The sequence below is a fragment of the Pristiophorus japonicus genome, chromosome 1, assembly GCF_044704955.1.
Source record: "Pristiophorus japonicus isolate sPriJap1 chromosome 1, sPriJap1.hap1, whole genome shotgun sequence".
In the NCBI taxonomy this organism is placed as follows: Eukaryota; Metazoa; Chordata; class Chondrichthyes; family Pristiophoridae; genus Pristiophorus; species Pristiophorus japonicus.
In genome coordinates, this window is record NC_091977.1 from 155,964,990 (window position 1) to 155,985,849 (window position 20,860).

The 20,860-nt window shown below is 43.9% G+C and overlaps 1 protein-coding gene and 2 pseudogenes across 5 annotated transcripts in view; 1 reads left to right on the plus strand and 2 right to left on the minus strand.

Annotated features, from left to right (window-relative positions):
• efna5b (ephrin-A5b) overlaps positions 1-20,860 on the plus strand; it is a 271,647-nt gene that overhangs the window by 77,426 nt on the left and 173,361 nt on the right. The gene's annotated exons all lie outside the window — the stretch shown is intronic.
• LOC139279918 (U2 spliceosomal RNA) lies at positions 19,785-20,019 on the minus strand (annotated as a pseudogene).
• LOC139278850 (U2 spliceosomal RNA) lies at positions 20,147-20,381 on the minus strand (annotated as a pseudogene).

The following is a 20,860-nucleotide window of genomic DNA, read 5'->3' on the forward strand; positions in this document are numbered from 1 at the left end:
GATGCTTGCTAAAATGGTGTTACTTTCTGAATATAGTATTAAACATTCTACTGAGCCAGCCGCTATATCTACTTTTGGGCCTGTTGGGAAACACTCATATCTGCTGAGTCAGTTTCTTTATAAGAGTTAATTGTACCATCTTCCCTCCTTATTAAGTGTGTTTAGTATTCCGCAAGTCTGTAAGTGCTGGAAAACATTTTGTTCTTTTTCATATTACCCTTCAATATCCTGCTTTTAAAATTCAGTAGATAACATTCTTACAACTACTGGGCCATATCTCTACTGTGGTAAATCCTGTTTCTGCATAATTTATGCCTCTTATTCTTCTGTTAGGTATTGTCTTTTTATTGAGTTTGTATAATATTATTTCAGTTTTTATGTTCTTATTTCTTTTAAGTAATAACTCTCAGTTAATGGCTCTTTAAAATATTGTGTTTTAATGATGTCTCCTTCAAGACTTCATCTTCCCCGAACAGTTGGGCAACAAAATCAATTTATCTGGCAAAGTCATTTATAAGAATTGAAAATCTTGCATAGGGAACAATCTCTGCACTGGAAAGGATTGGCCCAAGGCCCACCTGATATTGGGCTTCGGGCCTCATTTACATGAGACTGGTGAGCTGTAGACACCTGCTGGAGGTGGGGGAAGTGACCAGGAGGGGGCCAGCAATAGTCTCCGGCACTGCAGTGGAGACAGGAGGAGCACTGCTGCACATCCCGGCTCCACATCCAGTATTTTAAAAAGACATACCTTTCAGGTGGCGGCCTCCAGCGGACACTTTAAGGATAGCTAGTTACGCTACAGGTGGACCACGTTTTCCTGAATGCAGCCGCTCCGCACCGGCTGTGTTCAAGACAGGCCCATTTTACAAAGGGGCCTCAAACAGACGAGGCACTGTTGGATTGTTGACATCTGTGGAATTGTATGGTAGCACAAGTCCCTGGTTTCAGCAACAACTTGCTTTTATATAACACTTTTAACATAGCAAAATGTCCCAATGCATTTCATGGAGATGCAAGTAAAAATGGACACCAAGCCAAAGAAGGAGAGATTAAAAATGGCCCAAAGAGGTGGGTTTTAAAGAGGATATTAAAGGAGGTTGGGGAGGTGCTGGGACAGAGGGGCATAGGGTCTACAGTGCGTGGAGGATGGTAGGTGAAAGCAGAGCCGTGTACAGTACCGAGGAGGGGGAGCCATTTATACTGTCAGCCAGCATGGGGTCGAGGTGAGAAAACGGGGAAAAAAAATCAACATTCAATGAATGCAGCAGACAGGAAGAACTCCAATAATATATACAGAAATAAATTCATATTTTTTACCAAGTTTTAATGACCATAACATTAAAGAAAAATGCACCACAGTGATAGCACACTGGCATAAGCACAGCCATTTCATTTTTTAGCCTCCTGGCCAATTGTTTTCAGGGCGGTAATGGCAAAGGCTGGAATTTACAATGACTTCTATTATGCAGGAGGACTACGGCTTGGGTTCCATGCAAGAAATGCAGAACACTGCAGTTTGTGACAATAAAGTCAGTTTAACATGAGCTGGCTGTGACATGAATTGGGGATATATTCCTGATTAAGGTTGAGTGCAGTAGCCGAGCACCGTTAAAAGTGTTTTTATGTTATAATAGTGCAGCGGACAGGGCCCGCAATGTTCTCCCACTGTTGGCTGCACTTGAACACATGAAAGGTGACAGTTTACCTTATTCTGGAAGCAGCAGAGACCCACTTTTCTGTGGGTTTTGTGAATAAATCTGGATTCACTGGGCTCCGGTTCTGCCTGGCATTTGATTGAGAATACAGCTGGTGAGATGTAAGTGGTGAAAAATGATACTTGGAGCTGACATCACAATGCTTTCTTGAACCCAAAGCAGCAACGTTAAAGCGCTATAATTCAGCTCTTGACCAGATTCTGCAGATTGCGGCCGTTAGCTCAGTGCTGTTTTGTGGAAGGAAGTTGCGTACTCCTATGCAAAAAGTACTAAAAAAGGATTAAGCAGTGTAGCCCGGGGATGTAGAGGCTCAATTTACACCATTGCTGAACGCTCGCAAGTTGATTCCAAATAGGGTGGCTGATGTTCCATGTTTGAGGAGTCTTTCCAGTTCATAATTTACGCCAGAGGCAGCCTACCATACTTTGACCCCAATTTAAAAAAAATAATAAAAAACACGACAATGGAGTCATTGTCCCACCCAGTATAGGACACTGTAAACATCATCTACACACCGAGTGCTGATAATAGGGCATCAGAAGAGTTGATCAGCAATGGTCCTGTACCATAAGCTGCAGACTGTTGGCTTCCTAACCAGGTGAGCATGAGCTTTGCTCCTAAATCGATCTTACACAATTGTAATAGCAGATGGTTTCTGGAGCAAAACTCATGCTCACCTGGTTAGGAAGCCAACAGTCTGCAGCCCATAGTACATGGCCATTGCTGGTCAACATCTTGACCAGGTGTCCGCAAGAACAGATTATCTACTTTAAACTAGTGCAGCCATACTCGTACAAGTCTTAGGGACTGAAATTGGGCTTTGCAGATTTAGTAATAAATGCTTTAGCACCGTTGCGTGAAATTCCTTTGCTATTTTAACAAAGGTGCTGACCCCTGTCAAACAATAATGTCTGGATCTAGACCGGCATTAAGAGAGGGTTCAGAGCAAGTTACCTATGCAGTGGGATGCCTGGACAATGGTGTCGGTATGAGGAGACCTTAAAATGGAAAACAACAATTTTTATTTATATAGTGCAACTCGTTTATATGAAGACAGTGAAAAAAATATTGTTGACCTAAAGGGGTAATCCTGTGTTGCCACTCCACAGGACCACGGGCCAGAGAATCAAGGCTACCTTGTTGTAGACCTACCTCCTACCTGAACTGTCAAGCTTGGCTTCCCCACTGAGACCACGCCTTAAGGAATCACCCAATCTGGGCAAGGCAACAGCTTGGTGACAGCCGAGTTGTCCATGATTGTTTCAATGTTGTCTTTGAAGAAATTAAACCGTACGATTTTCAAATATAACTTTCCCAGATTAAATTCCTCAAACACATTGAGAAAGATCACAGTGGGCCTGGTGTCTGGCGCCATGTTGGACTCTACGGAGCGGGTGTTTTTTTTTTACATCTGGAAGAGACTGACTAATATTGTTGGGAGCACTGTCAGATCAGCAGTTAATTTGAATTGAATTATAATTTTCTTTCTGTGGATCAATGGCTTCTCTCACGAGAAGCTGCTTAAAATGACCACCTGCATTCACAGCACAAAGCACCGGATTCCCAGCCCACTGTTTGCTTCCAATAAACATATTGGTTGACAAGATGTTAATTATGTTAACTTTTCAATGTAAGTTATGTACTGATGTAAGAGAGTTCTGTAAGAAAAGAAAAACACTTTAAACTGGTATAAATTTCTGAGATTTAAAAGAAACATTTTCAAGACAACCTTGTCCAGCCATTTGGATATCCACTCATTAAAATGACATAATCGAGAATGTCTAAATCAAACAAGTACTAAATGTCTGACTATAGAAATATATCTGACAAAAATTCTTTAACCCGCTTCCAGCATTAATGGCAATTACCAATGCAAACAATAAACAAGGCTCTAATAGAAGGCTCTGACCAGCCTTTCAAATGAAAACAAGCAACAATCTGTAACACATTATAAAAGAGAGCAAAGGGCATCCTAAAGAGCCAGTATAGAAACACCTTAATGGAAAGAAAATCCCACCTTGAACTTTTCGGGCGTAGTTCAGTAAAGACTGAGTTAGGGGAAAATTAAAGACATATTCCCTCCCTTTGATCAGTCTTTTTTTGCCTCTGAAATGTTTCTTCCTGTCAGTGGTGTGTGTTTCTGACTTCTCTATTCTCCTGCTACACTCTGTCCATCTGGGATTCATCCATTATTTACCCCACCTAGTCACAGCAGCCATTGTACCAAAAGGATGGAATTCTTCCTCTTGGGGTTAAGATTTAAAGCAGATTTGAAATATGATGAAAGTGACCATAAGAAAATCTGATCACACACCATTTTAACTGAGGAAACTCTGAATTAAAGCAAGGAATAGGGTCATCGTTTTTTGCCAATTACAAAATCAAACAGGGAGTGGGTAAAGGCAGGGGTCAAGCCAGAGAAGAGATAGAATTGTGGTTTAGCCTCAGCTTTGCTTTGCTGTTAACGTAAATTCTTCGAGACCTTAATAAATAGTCTTTCCGTATCATCATACAGAGAAGTAAGTGAAAGAGAGTTATTTGAAATAATTTTTGCGGCTTGTTTTGACTTGAAAAAGTCCCAGACAAACCCACTCAAAAACTGGATTCTTGCCCAAAACTGGGTGGTAACATTAAAGAGAAGGGAAGTGATATTTGTGTGTGGGTTTGGAATCATATATTTGTAATAAATTGATTTGAAATGTCTTTGGTGGAGATACTTCAGGTGTTCCTTTATCCTCAATAAAAACGTTTAAAAGTCTGACTCCCAATGCATATGCAAATATATTCATGTCTTCTTTAAACCTTCTTCTGAACAACTAAATTATCCTCCAATTATCTTCACACACTGTTCCAATATTTTTCACCCTGATATTTTTTAGACTTTCTTGGTCCTCAAGCTATTGAAGAAGCAAATTCTAAGTGTTTTGTTTTCCTTGACACATCATGTATTGTCTGGCTAAAGCAGTTGTCTGGCTTTCATTTGGCTTTCTTCTGCTTGGTGGTTGCCTGCTGATCCTTGGCACCGCAGATCCTGCTGCTGTTAGTCTGGTGACTAGAAGCCAATCTATCTCTCAGCAAGTTGTTTATTTTCTGAATACACAGGGAGGAATCCCTGTAAATGAGTAAGTGTTACTTTTCACTTATTTCCCAGCCAGCAGGTGGCCAAAAACAATTTTGCCTTAACTACCTTGGCATCTGAAATGTGAACGAAGCTGAATCTGTCATCCCCTCCTGTCAGGCCTCCATGAATATGACTCTATACTCCAGTTATTCTGAGACTCTGGCTGTTGCAGTATAGCTTTAATTTCCTCAAAAATGGTCAAATAGCCTGGTTCCGCACTAGGCTGTTTGAACGAGCTGTACCCCTGTATGGATCAACGCCTTCAGGAGAGGCTGGGAGGGGAATAAAATGGGAAGAAGCCATAGCCTTATTGCGTATTGGTGTAAAGCTGCACAGATTCTGCCATTTAACCCTTACAGTGCCAATCTCCCCAAAAGTATGTACCATGTGTCTCTAATTGAGTGCCATTAACCTAAGACCACTTTATATAATATAAAATTAATGTGACTGGATGGGAAATGAATCATACCTGAGCTCAAATTCATTGACATTTTTGGAGTGTTTACAGGGAGCACAATATGATCTGAAATTTAGCTAGAAAGAGCCGAGGTAATTCTTTATTGTGGATTGTGGTGTGAATCATTATTTGTTCTCTCTGAACAGTTAATTTAAAGTTACTCACATGTGGTAAGTTAGCACGTGGTCCTTATACCTCTGGAACGTGGGCTGGAATCCAGCTGGACTGATGGGTTGAATGTCTCCCCTCTCTGATAGCTGCAGCAGTCTTGGATGAAATGAGTTTGGGCAGTCGAGGCCCAATTCCTAGTAGATGCATGAAACAGCACATGATTGCTCATACCAAATTGCAGTCTTAGAGAGGCCATAAAGATGATTTGGGAAATGGAAAAATGCATACTGCTATAGATGGGGATATTGTACAGAGCATGGGCTTGATGAAAATTCCCAGGAAGAGTAAATGGAGTTATATGCCTCATCTGGTCCATGCTGCAACACTGGAGATCAAAGTTGGGAAAAGTTTGTTCCATTCCTCAATACACCCATCCTTAACCATGATCAGCATAACCTTTTATGCAAAAATATACATTAAGAACAAGTAAGTCTCCGCAAGAGTGTTAACTCTGGCTCGGAACTGAATCGTCAAACTAGCAGCTGTCATTCTGCTGAGGAAGGGGATTTGCAAGTGTCATCACTTCAAAAATCTTCATTTATTACTAGCAACATTATTAGAGGAAGGGAGATTTTGACTTCCAAAACAAATCATTCATCAATACTCAACAATATATTTTACATTTTTCTCGTTCTTCAGGCCTTGTGTCATTCATCAGATAAGTGAGCAGGGAGGCAACCGCTTTCAGTGCCAGTCCTAAAGCAGCTCCTAGAAGGTGGCCATGAGTTGTAAGGACTGCTCATAGCATAGTGGGATTTTCATCTATCTTCAGGAAAAGAGCACTCTACTTTGTTTTCACTTAGTACCTCTCCCATATAACCCGGCTGAGCTCAGAAACTCACTGGGGTAGATCTTGACTTTGTGCGCTAGTGTAAAACGGGTGATAGCGAGTCGCAGCCCTTTGTACATCTCTCCTGATTTTTATTTCTAGTGCATCATCCGTTTTACACTATTGCACAAATTCAAGATCTACCGCATTATGTGAGAATTAACAAGCCCAAACCTGTGGCCTGCCTATTTATCAAGAGATTTTGCTATATCATCTTCATGTGTAAGCTCCTATAACTCTTTAAGCTTTTGAAGTATTGCATTGTTTAAAAACATGGCAGTTGACTTGATTTGAAAAGATGCCAACCAGGTAACTTTGTACATATAAGAAAACCTGGCTTATAAGTGAGAGAGTCCCAATAACAATGCACTATTGAAGCTTTTCAGTTTCTGCTTTTAATCTGTAACATCTGTACACTTCTATACTTCCTACTGAGTTCTAGAGCTGCAAGACTGGTCTTATTTCCATTTAATTCACAGAATGATCCTTGATTAACGACAGCAGATATATTTCTGAAAATTGACCGGTGTAGTAATAAGTACGTACACCTCAGATATGCTTTTCTTGATAATGCTCTGAAAGAGTGCTGCAAGGATCAACTGTGAATGCTCAGGCCGTACACCAGGCCTGCCAAGTTTCAGTTATTGGGAGTGGCACTCACCCGTTGTGGTTTTAAAACATAAACTATTTCCATTCATGTGACTCTTAAAAGAAAACACTGCTCTGCTTGTTTGTTTAAATGGTTTTGCAATGTGTTTCGCTCTTTTGTGGAGATAAATCTGAGTCCTGGCGTTTCTTGTATGTTGACTGTAGGATGGCTACTCATCTGGTTTCACACTGGATGGTTTGATTTTCTTTTAGGGGGAGGGAGGGAGGGGAGGGAGCACTCAGTAATTTTGATATTTCAGAACTGGACAACAAACCCTAGTTGACAGTCCTGTATGGACATTAATAACAGGTTAACATGGTTTTCAGAAAATGGGTCTGAACCAGACTCGCAAAATTTTTACGAAAAACGGTACAACCATTCAGAAGGCAGCACAGTTTTGGTAATGCCGATGGTACAGTGCAGGAAAGCAATTGTACCCCCCACTGTCTGTATTATTCTTCGCATTAAAAGTATTGCCCTTTTTTCTGCGATGAGCGAACTATATGGCTCATATCAGTAAAGTGAATGCAAGCTCCGTTGATGGTTTAGTGAATCAACACACTGCCTCATGTGGAAAAAAGAAAGAAAGACTGGCCTTTATATAGCGCCTTTCACGACCACCGGATGTCACAAAGCCAATGAAGTACTTTTGGAGTGTAATCATTGTTGTAATGTGGGAAACGCGGCAGCCAACTTGCACACAGCAATCTCCCACAAACAGCAATGTGATAATGACCAGGTAATCTGTTTTTGTTATGTGATTGAGGGATAAATATCGGCCAGGACACCAGGGATAGCTCCCCTGCGCTTCTTCCAGCATTTGGAAAGAGGTGACATGATACGTCCAAGTTTGTGAAAGAGAAATCATGCTTGACAAATCTTCTGGAATTTTTTGAGGATGTTTCCAGTAGAGTGGACAAGGGAGAACCAGTTGATGTGGTGTATTTGGACTTTCAGAAGGCTTTCAACAAGGTCCCAAACAAGAAATTAATGTGCAAAGTTAAAGCACATGGGATTGGGGGTAGTGTGCTGACGTGGATTGAGAATTGGTTGGCAGACAGGAAGCAAAGAGTAGGAGTAAATGGGTACTTTTCAGACAGTGACTAGTGGGGTACCGCAAGGTTCTGTGCTGGGGCCCCAGCTGTTTACATTGTACATTAATGATTTGGACGAGGGGATTAAATGTAGTATCTCCAAATTTGTGGATGACACTAAGTTGGGTGGCAGTGTGAGCTGCGAGGAGGATGCTATGAGGCTGCAGAGTGACTTGGATAGGTTAGGTGAGTGGGCAAATGCATGGCAGATGAAGTATAATGTGGATAAATGTGAGGTTATCCACTTTGGTTGTAAAAACAGAGCGACAGGCTATTATCTGAATGGTGACAGATTAGGAAAAGGGGAGGTGCAACGAGACCTGGGTGTCATGGTACATCAGTCATTGAAGGTTGGCATGCAGGTACAGCAGGCGGTTAAGAACGCAAATGGCATGTTGGCCATCACAGCGATTCTCTACCACAGAAAGTTGTTGAGGCCAATTCACTAAATATATTCAAAAAGGAGTTAGATGTAGTCCTTACTACTAGGGGGATCAAGGGGTATGGCGAGAAAGCAGGAATGGGGTACTGAAGTTGCATGTTCAGCCATGAACTCATTGAATGGTGGTGCAGGCTCGAAGGGCCGAATGGCCTACTCCTGCACCTATTTTGTATGTTTCTTCAAAATAGTGCCATGGGATCTTTTACGTCCACCTGAGGGGGCGGACCGGGCCTCGGTTTATCATCGCACCCAAAAGACGGCATCTCTGAGAGTGCAGCGTGCTCAAGTTTCTCGAGTGGGACTTGAACCCACAACCTTTTGACTCAGAAGCGAGAGTGCTACCCACTGAGCCACAGCCCATATGGGTTGAAGCCATCCAGATCATGAGTATTGTGTTCCTAATACAGATGAGACTGCACACAGGGAGGTTAAAGTAACAGTGACCTCAGTCTTTATTAAGACACCAGAGTGAGGAACAGGCCTTAGGGGCCGGCTTATATACAGTGCTCCCAAGGGATGCTGGGATCCCTTGGGACTTCAGGGGATGCGCTCCCTGGTGGCGGAACATGGGAGTGCATGTTTTACAGATACACAACTTCATTTCCCCCCCCCCAAAGTCAAAGTGGAAACTATTTACAAGGTGAGGCGGTCGGGAGCCTTTCTTTCCCTGGTGGACTGCCTCGGTACAAATGTCTGTTCTGGTGTCTTGGCTGTGCCCTCGCTGTGTTGTTGGCCCTGCAGGGCTGCTGGGTGAACCTGGCCTTGCTGGGCTGTTGGGCATGATGGGTTCGATTTCCTGGTCCGGCGTGGTGTCGTTGATCCTTTGGGTGTGTGTTGTGGGCTCGAAAAAGGTGGTGTCTGCTGTGGGTTGTTTAGGGCAGCCTGTGAACTGCAGCCTCGTTTGGTGCAGGTGCTTTCTGTAAATTTGTCCATTGTCTAGTTTGACAACAAAAACCCTACTCCCTTCTTTAGCCATCACCGTGCCCGCGATCCACTTGGGACCATGTCCATAGTTTAGCACATACACAGGATCATACAGATGAATTTCCCGTGATACAGTGGCGCGACCATCGTTTACATTTTGTTGCTGCCGCCTGCTCTCTACCTGATCATGCAGGTTGGGGTGAACCAGCGAGAGTCTGGTTTTAAGTGTCCTTTTCATGAGTAGCTCAGCCGGGGGCACCCCTGTGAGCGAGTGGGGTCTTGTGCGGTAGCTGAGCAGCACCCTGATCAGGCGGGTTTGGAGTGAGCCTTCTGTGACTCGTTTAAGGCTCTGTTTGATTGTTTGTACAGCCCGCTCTGCTTGCCCATTGGAGAGGCTGGTTTAAACGGGGCCGAGGTGACATGTTTGATCCCATTGCGGGTTATGAATTCTTTAAATTCGGCACTGGTGAAACATGGCCCATTGTCACTGACCAGTATGTCAGGCAGGCCGTGGGTGGCAAACATGGCCCTTAAGCTTTCAATGGTGGCTGTGCTTCCTGACATTATTTCACATTCAATCCATTTTGAAAAAGCATCCACCACCACCAGGGACATTTTACCGAGAAACGGGCTCGCATAGTCGACATGGATCCTCGACCATGGTCTGGAGGGCCAGGACCACAAACTTAGTGGTGCCTCTCTGGGCGCGTTGCTCAACTGAGCACATATGCCGCATTGTCCTATACAGGACTCTAAGTCAAAGTCGATACTGGGCTACCACACGTGGGATTTGGCTATCGCTTTCATCATTACTATACCCGGGTGTGTGCTGTGGAGATCAGAGATGAACGTCTCCCTGCCCTTTTTGGGTACACAACAGGCAGTCTGCCTGAATGGACAGCTCGTCCTTTCATCGCTGGAACGGCTTGATTAGCTCTTGCATTTCAACGGGGATGCTGGCCCAGCTCCCATGCAGTACACAGTTTTTTTACCAGGGACAGCAGAGAATCTTGGCTGGTCCAAGTCCTAAGCTGGTGGGCCGTGACAGGTGATTTATCATTTTCAAACGCTTCCATGACCATCAACAAATCTGCAGGCTGCGCCACCATCAACAAGTTTGCAGGCTGCGCCATTTCCACCCCCGTGATGGGCAATAGTAGCCGACTGAGAGCATCTGCACAGTTCTCGGTGCCTGGCCTGTGGCGGATGGTATAGTTATATGCCAATAGCGCGAGTGCCCACCTTTGTATGAGGGCTGAGGCATTATTATTTATTCCCTTGTTTTCAGCGAACAGGAATAGGAGGGACTTGTGATTGGTTTCCAGCTCAAATTTGAGGCCAAACAGATACTGATGCATTTTCTTTACCCCGAACACAAACGTTAATGCCTCTTTCTCAATCATGCTGTGGGCCCTCCCAGCCTTAGACAAGCTCCTGGAAGCACAGGCGACAGGTTGCAACTTCCCCGCAATGTTAGCTTGTTGTAATACACACCCGACTCCGTACGACGATGCATCACATGCTAGCACAAGTCTTTTTACACGGGTTATACAATACAAGCAGCTTGTTGGAGCATGAAATGTTTCTGGCTTTCTCAAAAGCAATTACTTTTTTTTTTTTCCCCATACCCAGTTCTCACCTTTACGCAATAACACATGTAGGGGCTCTCAGAGGGTGCTTAACCCCGGTAGGAAATTACCAAAATATTTGAGGAGTCCCAGGAACGACCGCAGCTCCGTGACGTTCTGTGGCCTGGGAGTGATCCTGATAGCCTCTGTCTTGGCGTCTGTGGGCCGAATGCCATCCGCCGCGATCTTTCTCCCCAAAAACTCCTTCTGTTGCCATGAAGATGCATTTCGACCTCTTCAGCCACAGCCCTACGCGATCCAGTCGCTGGAGGATCTCCTCCAGGTTTTGTAAGTGCTCGACGGTGTCCCGACCCGTGACCAATATGTCATCTTGAAAAACCACCGTGCGTGTTACCGACTTGAGTAGGCTCTCCACGTTTCTCTGAAAGATCGCTGCAGCCGACTGAATTCCAAACGGGCATCCGTTGTAGATGAACAGTCCCTTGTGCGTGTTGATGCAGGTGAGGCCCTTCAAAGACTCCTCCAGCTCCTGCGTCATGTAGGCCGAAGTCAGGTCGAGCTTGGTGAACGTCTTGCCTCCTGCCAGCATCGCAAATAGGTCATCTGCCTTAGGTAGCGGGTATTGGTCCTGTAGCGAGAAACTATTAATACTTACTTTATAATTGCCGCAAATCCTGACCGTGCCATCACTTTTGAGTACTGGAACAATCGGGCTGGCCCAGTCGCTGAATTCCACTGGGGAGACAATGCCCTCGCGTTGCAGCCTGTCCAGCTCGATTTCCACTCTCCCTCATCACGTGAGGTACTGCTCGCGCCTTGTGGTGAATGGGTCGTGCCTCTGGGACCAAGTGGATCCGCACCTTCGCCCTGGAAAAGTTTCCAATGACTGGCTCAAAAAGGGAAGGAAATTTGTTAAGAACCTGGGTACATGAGGCCTCATCGACATGTGATAGCGCTCAGATGTCATCCCAGTTCCAGCGGATTTTGCCCAGCCAGCTCCTTCCATCACCCGGGACAATCCAGAGTGGCAGTTCATGCACCGTGCCCTCATAGGTGACCTTGATCATGGCGCTGCCCAGGACAGTGATAAGCTCTTTGGTGTACATTCTCAGTTTCGAGTGGATGGGGCTCAGGGCTGGTCTGAGTGCCTTGTTGCACCACAGTCTCTCAAACATCTTTTTACTCACGATGGATTGGCTAGCACCAGTTTCAAGTTCCATGGCTATGGGTAAGCCATTCAATTTTACGTTTAGCATTATAGGTGGACATTTCGTCGAAAATGTGTGCATCCCGTGTACTTCAGCATCTGCCTCCTCTCTCTGAGGCTCGAAATTGCTTTGATCCACCATGGACCGATCTTCCTCTGCCACGTGGTGGTTAGCAGGTTTTGCAGAGCTTGCAGCTCGTCTGCAAGCTCGTTGGAGGTGTCCCATTGTTTCACAGCTCTTGCAAACATACCCTTTGAAGCGACATGAATAGGCTGAATGGAAGCCTCCACAGCGCCAACAGGGTGTGAATTGCCTTGCATTCATCCTTTGTTGGGGACTCTGAGTCATCTGGGTCACCTGAGGCCTGCTGGAGGTTGCAGACTTGTGGGTTCTGCCCTGTACATTTCTGCTCGCAAACACAGTTCCAGTTAATTTATGAACATTGCTAGCACTTGTGTGCTGAGAGATTTGTTTGGTGTTATCACTGGTGAACATAAATGCCTGTGCTATCGCAATGGCCTTACTGAGGGTCGGTGTCTCTACAGTCAAAAGTTTTCGTAGGATGGTCTCGTGGCCAATGCCCAGTACAAAAAAGTCTCTGAGCATCTGCTCCAGGTAGCCATCAAACTCACATTGTCCTGCAAGTCGCCTTAGCTCGGCGACGTAGTTCGCCACTTCCTGACCTTCAGATCGCTGGCACGTGTAGAACCGATACCTCGCCATCAGCACGTTCTCCCTCGGGTTAAGATGCTCCCGAACCAGTGTACATAGCTCCTCATACGACTTATCTGTGGGTTTTTCATGAAGAAGATTCTTCATGAGGCTGTAGGTCGGTGCTCCGCAGACCGTGAGGAGGACCTCTCCTTTTTGCAGCGCTTCCTTCTCTGTCCAGCTCGTTGGCTACAAAGTACTGGTCTAACCGTTCGACATTAGCTTCTCAGTCCTCACCCTCCGAGAACTTCTCCAGGATGCCCACAGTTTGCTGCATCTTTGCGTTGGATTCGTATACTCGTCACCAGTTATTGTGTTCCTAACACTGATGAGACTGCACACAGGGAGGTTAAAGTTACAGCGACCTCCTTTATTAAGACATTCCAGAGTGAGTAACAGGCCTTAGGGGCCGGCTTATATACAGTGCTCCCAAGGGATGCTGGGATCCCTTGGGACTTCAGGGAATGCGCTCCCTGGTGGCGGCACATGGGAGTGCATGCTTTACAGATACACAACAATGAGAGGCCCAGGTTAGTTCCCTCAGCAATGGTTAATTAGCTGAGCTCTGCAGGGGCAACAGTATGGATGCCAAGTGAAATGTCCCAACATTTGAATAGTCTATCACCTTTCAATGTCTGGGCTCACACCTAATGAATTTGGATAAGGTACCATTGAGCTGCAAGCACCTGTGGAGCTGTGTCCAAGTGAGAGCAGTTTTAGCAGAACAAAGGAAAAGACTTGGAAAAAGAGAAAGTTCTGTAATTTACTGCAGTCGACTACTCAAAGCAAGTATTGGGTTTACAAGGAATTCATTAAGTTGAGGAAGTGACAGTCAGCATAGGTCTGTGCTATTACTGACCTCAGCACTTTGATCTGCAACCCCCAGCCTTGCTTGCAAGTGTCCATTTACCAGGCATGCTATGCAAGCAGTGACCAAGGTCACTAACCTACTGTAATCAGCTCCTGGTCGTTTTTAAGTGGGTAAATGTATTGAGTTTGGAACCAGTTCCTGGCGCAAACACAACCAACCGTGAGAAAAGTCTTCAATCCAGTTCCACATGAAGGAGACTTTCAACTTTATTTGACATTGTTGTTGCTTAAATTTAGCAAGGCTAACGCAAGATTATTTTGAAATCATTTTTCACATCTCTGAAAGAGTTCTACTTCAGAATGGTTGAAGGTCAAATGTAATTAGTGCCATTCTGACCTGCCAGCGTTGGACTGAGGTGACCTTTCCTTAGACTTGGCATTGGCTTTAAAACAAGTCATATGTTTAATGTTACTGGCAGTAATTCTTATTAATGACATCATTCTCCAGAATTAACTGCCAGTGTTTGTACGCTGCAGGTGCTCTGCATCAGCAAAAAAGGTTGCATGAAAATGAGAATGCAGTTTATGTTATACGTATTTGTTTAAGGTATGTAGCAATGAAAGGAGTTTCAGTGAGCCAGGATGCCAGGGGATCATTTCCTTCTGTATGGCGTTGCCATAGTGATACAAATAAAGTGAACGATGAGATAATCGCTTATGGTGGGGAGATGGTGAAATGCACCGCTTGCTTCTAAAAACGGTGGGTGATGCTTACATTTCCCCCTCTTTTTGTCTCTTCAGTTCTAATCTGATTATTCAGTTTATGACTTTAGGAAAAGTGGGAAATGTGCTCGCACAGTATGCGTTCACCTTGTGGCCCCCTTTGATTAGCCACCCATGTCTTTCTATTACCATTTCCTTTTTTGGGGGGGGGAAGAATTAAGAGCGATCTCTCAAGCTATTCTTTTCGTGGTACATTTTAGGGATTATTGTGAAATAGTTTCACACCTTTTCTTTTGAGAGAAGAGATTGGAGGAATAATTTCCATGTTAACTTCCAGGAAAGCATCGAATTGAATTAAATTCTGCTGTCACTCTTTCACTTCAAGATTAACTTTTGTTTGTTGATTTTTAAGAGGGCTTTGTGAAGGGTAGACTTTAGCAGACATTTGTGATGTGCGCTTTTGTGTGAGTTATACAGTCACGAAGATCACTTTTTCCACTGGCTTTGCTACGGCAGAAAAAAAAGCCCCTCCTGTTAAAGGATGAAAGTTGGAGACTAATCTGCATCCATCTGGAAAATCAGAAAGCCAGGGCATGCAGTCATGAGGTCACATCCCTTATGTAAACTGTCAGATTCTTTTTACATTAAAAACGTATCACGTAAATACCCACTGAAGACTTGTCAGAGACAATCCTAAGAATGCAAAGCCAAGTTCTCTCCGGATAATGATGGTCTCTATTATAGGGGGAAAAATGAGTTTCTTGCCTGACTGCATAGTAGTTATTCTGTTGGGAGTCAGGAGGAAGATAAAAACTAAGTTGCTGCAACAAAGCCCTATGACCACTATGGCAAGAGATGTCCAGAGCATGAACTCACATTGCTCTTTCACTATTATATTTCCCCACTGATTCCTAAACGGTTCATTTTCCTCCACTCTTTGAAGTCATTAGGTGGGAAGAAAGTAGAGGGATTGAATCCCTGGGGATGTTGTTTCTGTATGAAGCAGATAGCATGCTTTCCAGTGTGACTATAATCAGGGTATTTGCTCAGGAAGCTGTGGATGGCAGCTGGGCAATGGGAAGGCAGGGATTCCTGCCTGAATGCGGGAAGATCAAAGATCCTCTGTCGGGGTCTGCACTGAATTAGTGCTTTAGATGGAACAGTTTGTCATGAGAGCGGATGGCCTCAACTGAAATAACTTGCCTGCTTTTTTTCTAAGGCGTCTCCAATTGATAATGGTGGGAATGTATTAGGAGACGTGGTTATTGTCCCATGACATGGGGATTGTCTATCAACTCTCGAGTGCAGCAGCAGCGAGGGAAATAGACTGATTCCTGGACAATATCTTATACTTAATTGTTTACCTGCTGAATGGATAGTAGAAGAAAGGGTAGGAAAAAATAAACTGACTTCTTGTGTCATTTACTACATTTAGTCTCTTGCTTAGATTGCCCTGCTTAGTGGTGCAATTGTATTACTGCTATATGCAGCTTGCCCAGATTATACGGTTTAACACTGACGAAGCTGAAACGGTTTCACTTGTGATCCCAGCACATCATCTCTCGTGTCTTTTGATCAGTATTTTGTGCCTGTAATGCTTGTCACATTTTAACTGCCTGTTAACTCTTTCACCAGCGTGAACTGAGCATTCGATTAAAGCCTCAAATGTGTCCTGCGTTTAGAATATATTTTCAAGAGGCATTTACATTTCTGATTAAACTGGATGGTCATGTGAAATGGATGCGGCGCCAGTTGACTCACTGGGTTTCCACTAAAGAGTGGGTTTGTGAGAGTCATAAAAGACATAAAAGTTTTAAGAAAATACCTAGAATGCTTCAATTTTATTTCCTTTATTAAAGGAGCATTGCATTCAAAAAAAAGTTTGGCAAATGAAGACAGCATGCCTTGAATCACTCGGCATCATTCATTTTTGAGAGCAGAACAGTGAGTACAGTACTATAAACCTCTCCACACCTGCTCTTGGGTGGTTCTTGGTGGGTCGACAAATGTGCTGTCATGGTTGTGATTTAAAAATGTTGCTCCCAGGCAGAGCATGAAGGCATGCTGGTTAACTGGCCCCTCCATCCAACAAACATGTGAGAACTGCCAAAATATACTGTCAATAAAAAGGCATCAATCTCAAGATGATGAGCAGCTCTGAAATTCAAACCTACGATTACCTAGTTGGTTGTCAGACGATTTCCTGTGATAGAGCTTCAAAGCGTGTGTATAATATGTAAATGAAGGTTTGGATTTTTTGCAATGAGTTTGAACACCATCTTCTCTGAGAGTGGGGTTTCCATACAGCCTAGACTAATTGGACCAAAGTCTCTTCTGCTGACTCTGAGGCTCCTAAGTGAAATACGGATGGCCAGTCTTGATCTCGTTCCGACTGTGCAAAGCTGGTACTAATGATCACTATTGACCCTAATTTGGTAATAATTAGCACTAAATTGGCAACAGCACTCCGAGACCAGAAGGATGTGGGATGGGAAACATTGGAAAATGTTTGAAGTGGCCCCCCAGATTGGGGGTACTTGATTTAAATGTTTTATTTTGTCTCCTCTAAAAGAGTTGTGGGATGGGAAATGAAAATGCCGAATTGGTACAGTAGGGGGTGTTTTTCTTAAGTGAGGTAAAGGACATTGCTGAGGAAGGGTAAAGAGAACTTTTATGTTGCATCTGGTTATCATGTTGTACATCACTCAGGAGGGCTTGAAGTTGGATTTAGGCCAAAAAAGTCAAAGGTATTCAGTTTACCAGCACTTGCTTAAAAACTAGCACAAAATTGACTCCAAAGATACATAGTGTGTAATAAAAGTTACCATTCACAAGGAGTTGCGTTGCATTGCTTGTTAAGGTAAGAATTCACAAATGAGATACCAATGCCAGCTAATTGTTCAAGTATGCGGTGATTCTCTTGAAGGAGGATAGATTGAAGAGGAAGTCAGCCTGTGTCAGTAATGGGCAGAACAAGAAAGGCCACTTTAAGGGTGTAAGTGTGTTGTGACTGAGCTAAGTGAACCATGATATTCTCTGAACAGGATGTGTATTTGAAGAGTTGAAACTTTAATCTTCACATGGCCTCTACTTCAGAACTATTGCTTTTGAAAATTTAATAACAAGTACCTTCAGTAATGGTCCCAAAATAGACTGCAGTAAATTCCATGATTTCTCCACTCACCACTAACCTCAGTGGGGCAACCGTGACTCCATTTAAAGTGTACACTCCTGCTATCATGACAAATGCCATCCTTTGAATTTGGGCTGTGTGACTGATTCCATTAGTTGCCCCAGCGTGAGATGCGGCATTTGTCCTTTATGTTTATAGCCAGATATATTTAATTCATTCTGTTTTCAGATTCCTCCATTTTGAAAGCCTCCTGCTATTTACAGCAGAACTCCATGGTGTCCTGACAGATTTCAGCAGGGTATTTAGGCAGCAAACATTTAACCGCATGAGATTCAACATCAGTATTCAAAACACAGAATGAAATGCAAACAGCACCTGCATTGAACCTGGGTCATTTCTCGGGAAGAAATATTGTTTGCTGATTTGGAGAATGGCTATACGGTGGCTTTGAAGAAATGTAATCTCCATAACCTGAAGCTCAGATGGTAAAGATATAAAAGATGTTAGTGGTTCTTATCATACACACTCCATTGTCTGCAGTAACGTGACTGATGCCCTTTGTGAAATGGATTTGCACACACTTTTATAGCAAATTCATTCATACACTCTGTTCAGACAATTGGCTGCACAGGCTCTCTGAAGCCCTGTTTACAAATAGCTACAGGTTTGTGCAGATGATTCAGTCAGTTTGTAGTGGAAATGTGGAAGGTTCATAGTTCAGAACATCCACCACTAACACCATTGCTTGACATTGGGTATAAAATTAGTTGTATTTTGGAGTGGGTATTCACCCAATATGTGGCTGGTGTGAACATTCAATGTGAAACTTCTGAAAACAAAGATAAGCACCACGAACATTTTGGACTGTTAATTTAACACCACCTGGTGTGTGAACCTGATGAAAGCATAAAATTGCGGACATGGAGACTGTCTGGTACAGTAGGCTAGACATTGACCTTTCACCTTTGGAATCTCAATTTGAATCTAACCCAGGATCATGAGCTTAGATTTTAACTCTCAGGCAGCTGACCGACAGAGCGTGGAGGCCAATTGCCCACTCTTGCTGGCAGGAAGCCCGGTCTATTTTGTGGGACATGTCCTATCATCATACTACTGCTGAGCTGCATGCTCTGAAAGGGCGTCCCATTGCAGCTCGTTGGCTCTGAGCCTGGACACTGAGCTGGTCAGCAGGCAGTTAGCTCTGGGGGTTGGGAGGGGGGTGTCCGGGACAGCAACGGCCCACACTATATTTTGGGGCTGCTTCCTTTTCACTACCTGGTACATCTGGGCAGAGTGTGCGCCAGTTGACCTTCTCAGGTGCACCGGTTAACTACGTAGGTCAGAGAACTCTGATTTACAGTAGCGAGGTTGCTGTCTGATTCTGATCTAGGCAGCTCAGCTGAAAGAAAGAAAGAAGTTGCATTTATATAACGTCTTTCACGAGCTTAGGATGTCCCAAAGTGCTTTACAGCCAAAGAAGAATTTTTGGAATGTAATAGCTTTCATAATGTAGGAAACAAGACAGCCAATTTGCACACAGCAAGCTCCCACAAACAGTAATGTGCTAATGATCAGATAATCTGTTTTAGTGATGTAGGTTGAGAGATAAATATTGGCCAACACCGGGGAGAATTCCACTGGTCGTCTTCAAATAGTGCCATGAGATCCTTTAGGTCCACCTGAGAGGGGAGACGGAAGGCCCCAGTAAATATAAAGTGGTAGAATAGAAATGGGGTGGTAGGTAGTGAATATCATTATTAACTTTATCACTGCCCAGTTTCCACCAGGCGGGTCAAGTTATAATCAGCCCTACGGGTTCAAAGTTTCTCCTCTATATAGCTGTGAGGGTCCAATGTGATTTTTACATTACCTGTTAGTGGATATGAAGCACTAACAAAAAACTACCCCTAATTTGGCTCTGAATAGCTGTTGTGGGAAATTGAAAAAGGTCACAGTTGAGTACTGAGGTCTGCACTATTGGGAACATTATTACAGCACAGCAGAAATGGCTTTACTCTAACCGTCCTATACCTGCCCTAAAAGTACTCTGGGGATACTGGATGTCTGAAATGGGATAGTATTCTGTATTTTTTTTTTTAATTCGTAGCCAATCTTTCCAATTCTTTGTCAAATCACAAACACCAGAGGTCACCTTGCACACATCAAGGATCACTCTGCGCCAGTGCTCTTAGCCAAAAGGCCTAGAGCCACTGCACCGTTCCTGGAAGTACTGCAATACCAGGTTCGTGCCATGGAGGTGGATGGGTCAGGCCCCCCACACACCTCCGTGGAGGTGGATGGGTCAAGCCACCTCACCCACCTATTTCCAAAAAGCATAGGAGAACCACCTTCCTGATCCAGGGAGAACCACTCTGGGGTCATGGTTACTCCCCTGTCAGGTCAGTTACGCATGATCTTAGCCAAAAGGCCGAGAAGCTTATTTTTTTTTTATTTATTTAAAATTCGTAGCCAATCGTTCCAATTCTTTGTCAAATCACAAACGCCAGAGGTCACCTTGCACATGCCAAGGATCACTCTGCGCCAATGCTCTTAGCCAAAAGGCCTAGAGCCACTGCACCGTTCCTGGAAGTACTGCAATACCAGGTTCGTGCCATGGAGGTGGATGGGTCAGGTCCCCCACACACCTCCGTGGAGGTGGATGGGTCAACCCTCCCCACCCACCTCCTGTTTCCAAAAATGCAAGCATATACCTTCCTGACCAGGGAGAAACCACCCGGAGGTCATGGTGGCTGGTCAGAAACGGTACTACACTTGATCTTAGCCAAAAGGCCGAGAAGCTTATCCCTTATGACGAGCACAAAATTCATTGAAAGAACATGCTGAAGTGGCATATTACCCAGTATTTGGATCTGAACAGACACACCCTTGTAGGGTAACTGTGACTGTGACAACTCTTGTTCTTAAATTATTTTTTAAATAAAAGTGAAGCTAGAAGTAGTACCAAGAATCAGCCAATATCTACATGTAGATGGATGCTTTTTCCATGTGTTAATTAGAAAGCACAAAAGATTGAAATAATTACCCACAAGACATTGCAGTTTACACATGCTAATTGACTGTGTGTTCATGCCAGGTCATTCTTATGTTCCGTCAGGCAGTATATGTAAAGGCATTGATGCGAGCCACCTGCTTTTCTAAATGTATTAAAACATGGTGTTGCTTATGAAATTATTGTTGTTTGACATTTAAAATGGTGCATTAATCACAGTTAATTATGTGACATACTACAACACATGCCAGAGGCCAGTTGCAGAACGAGC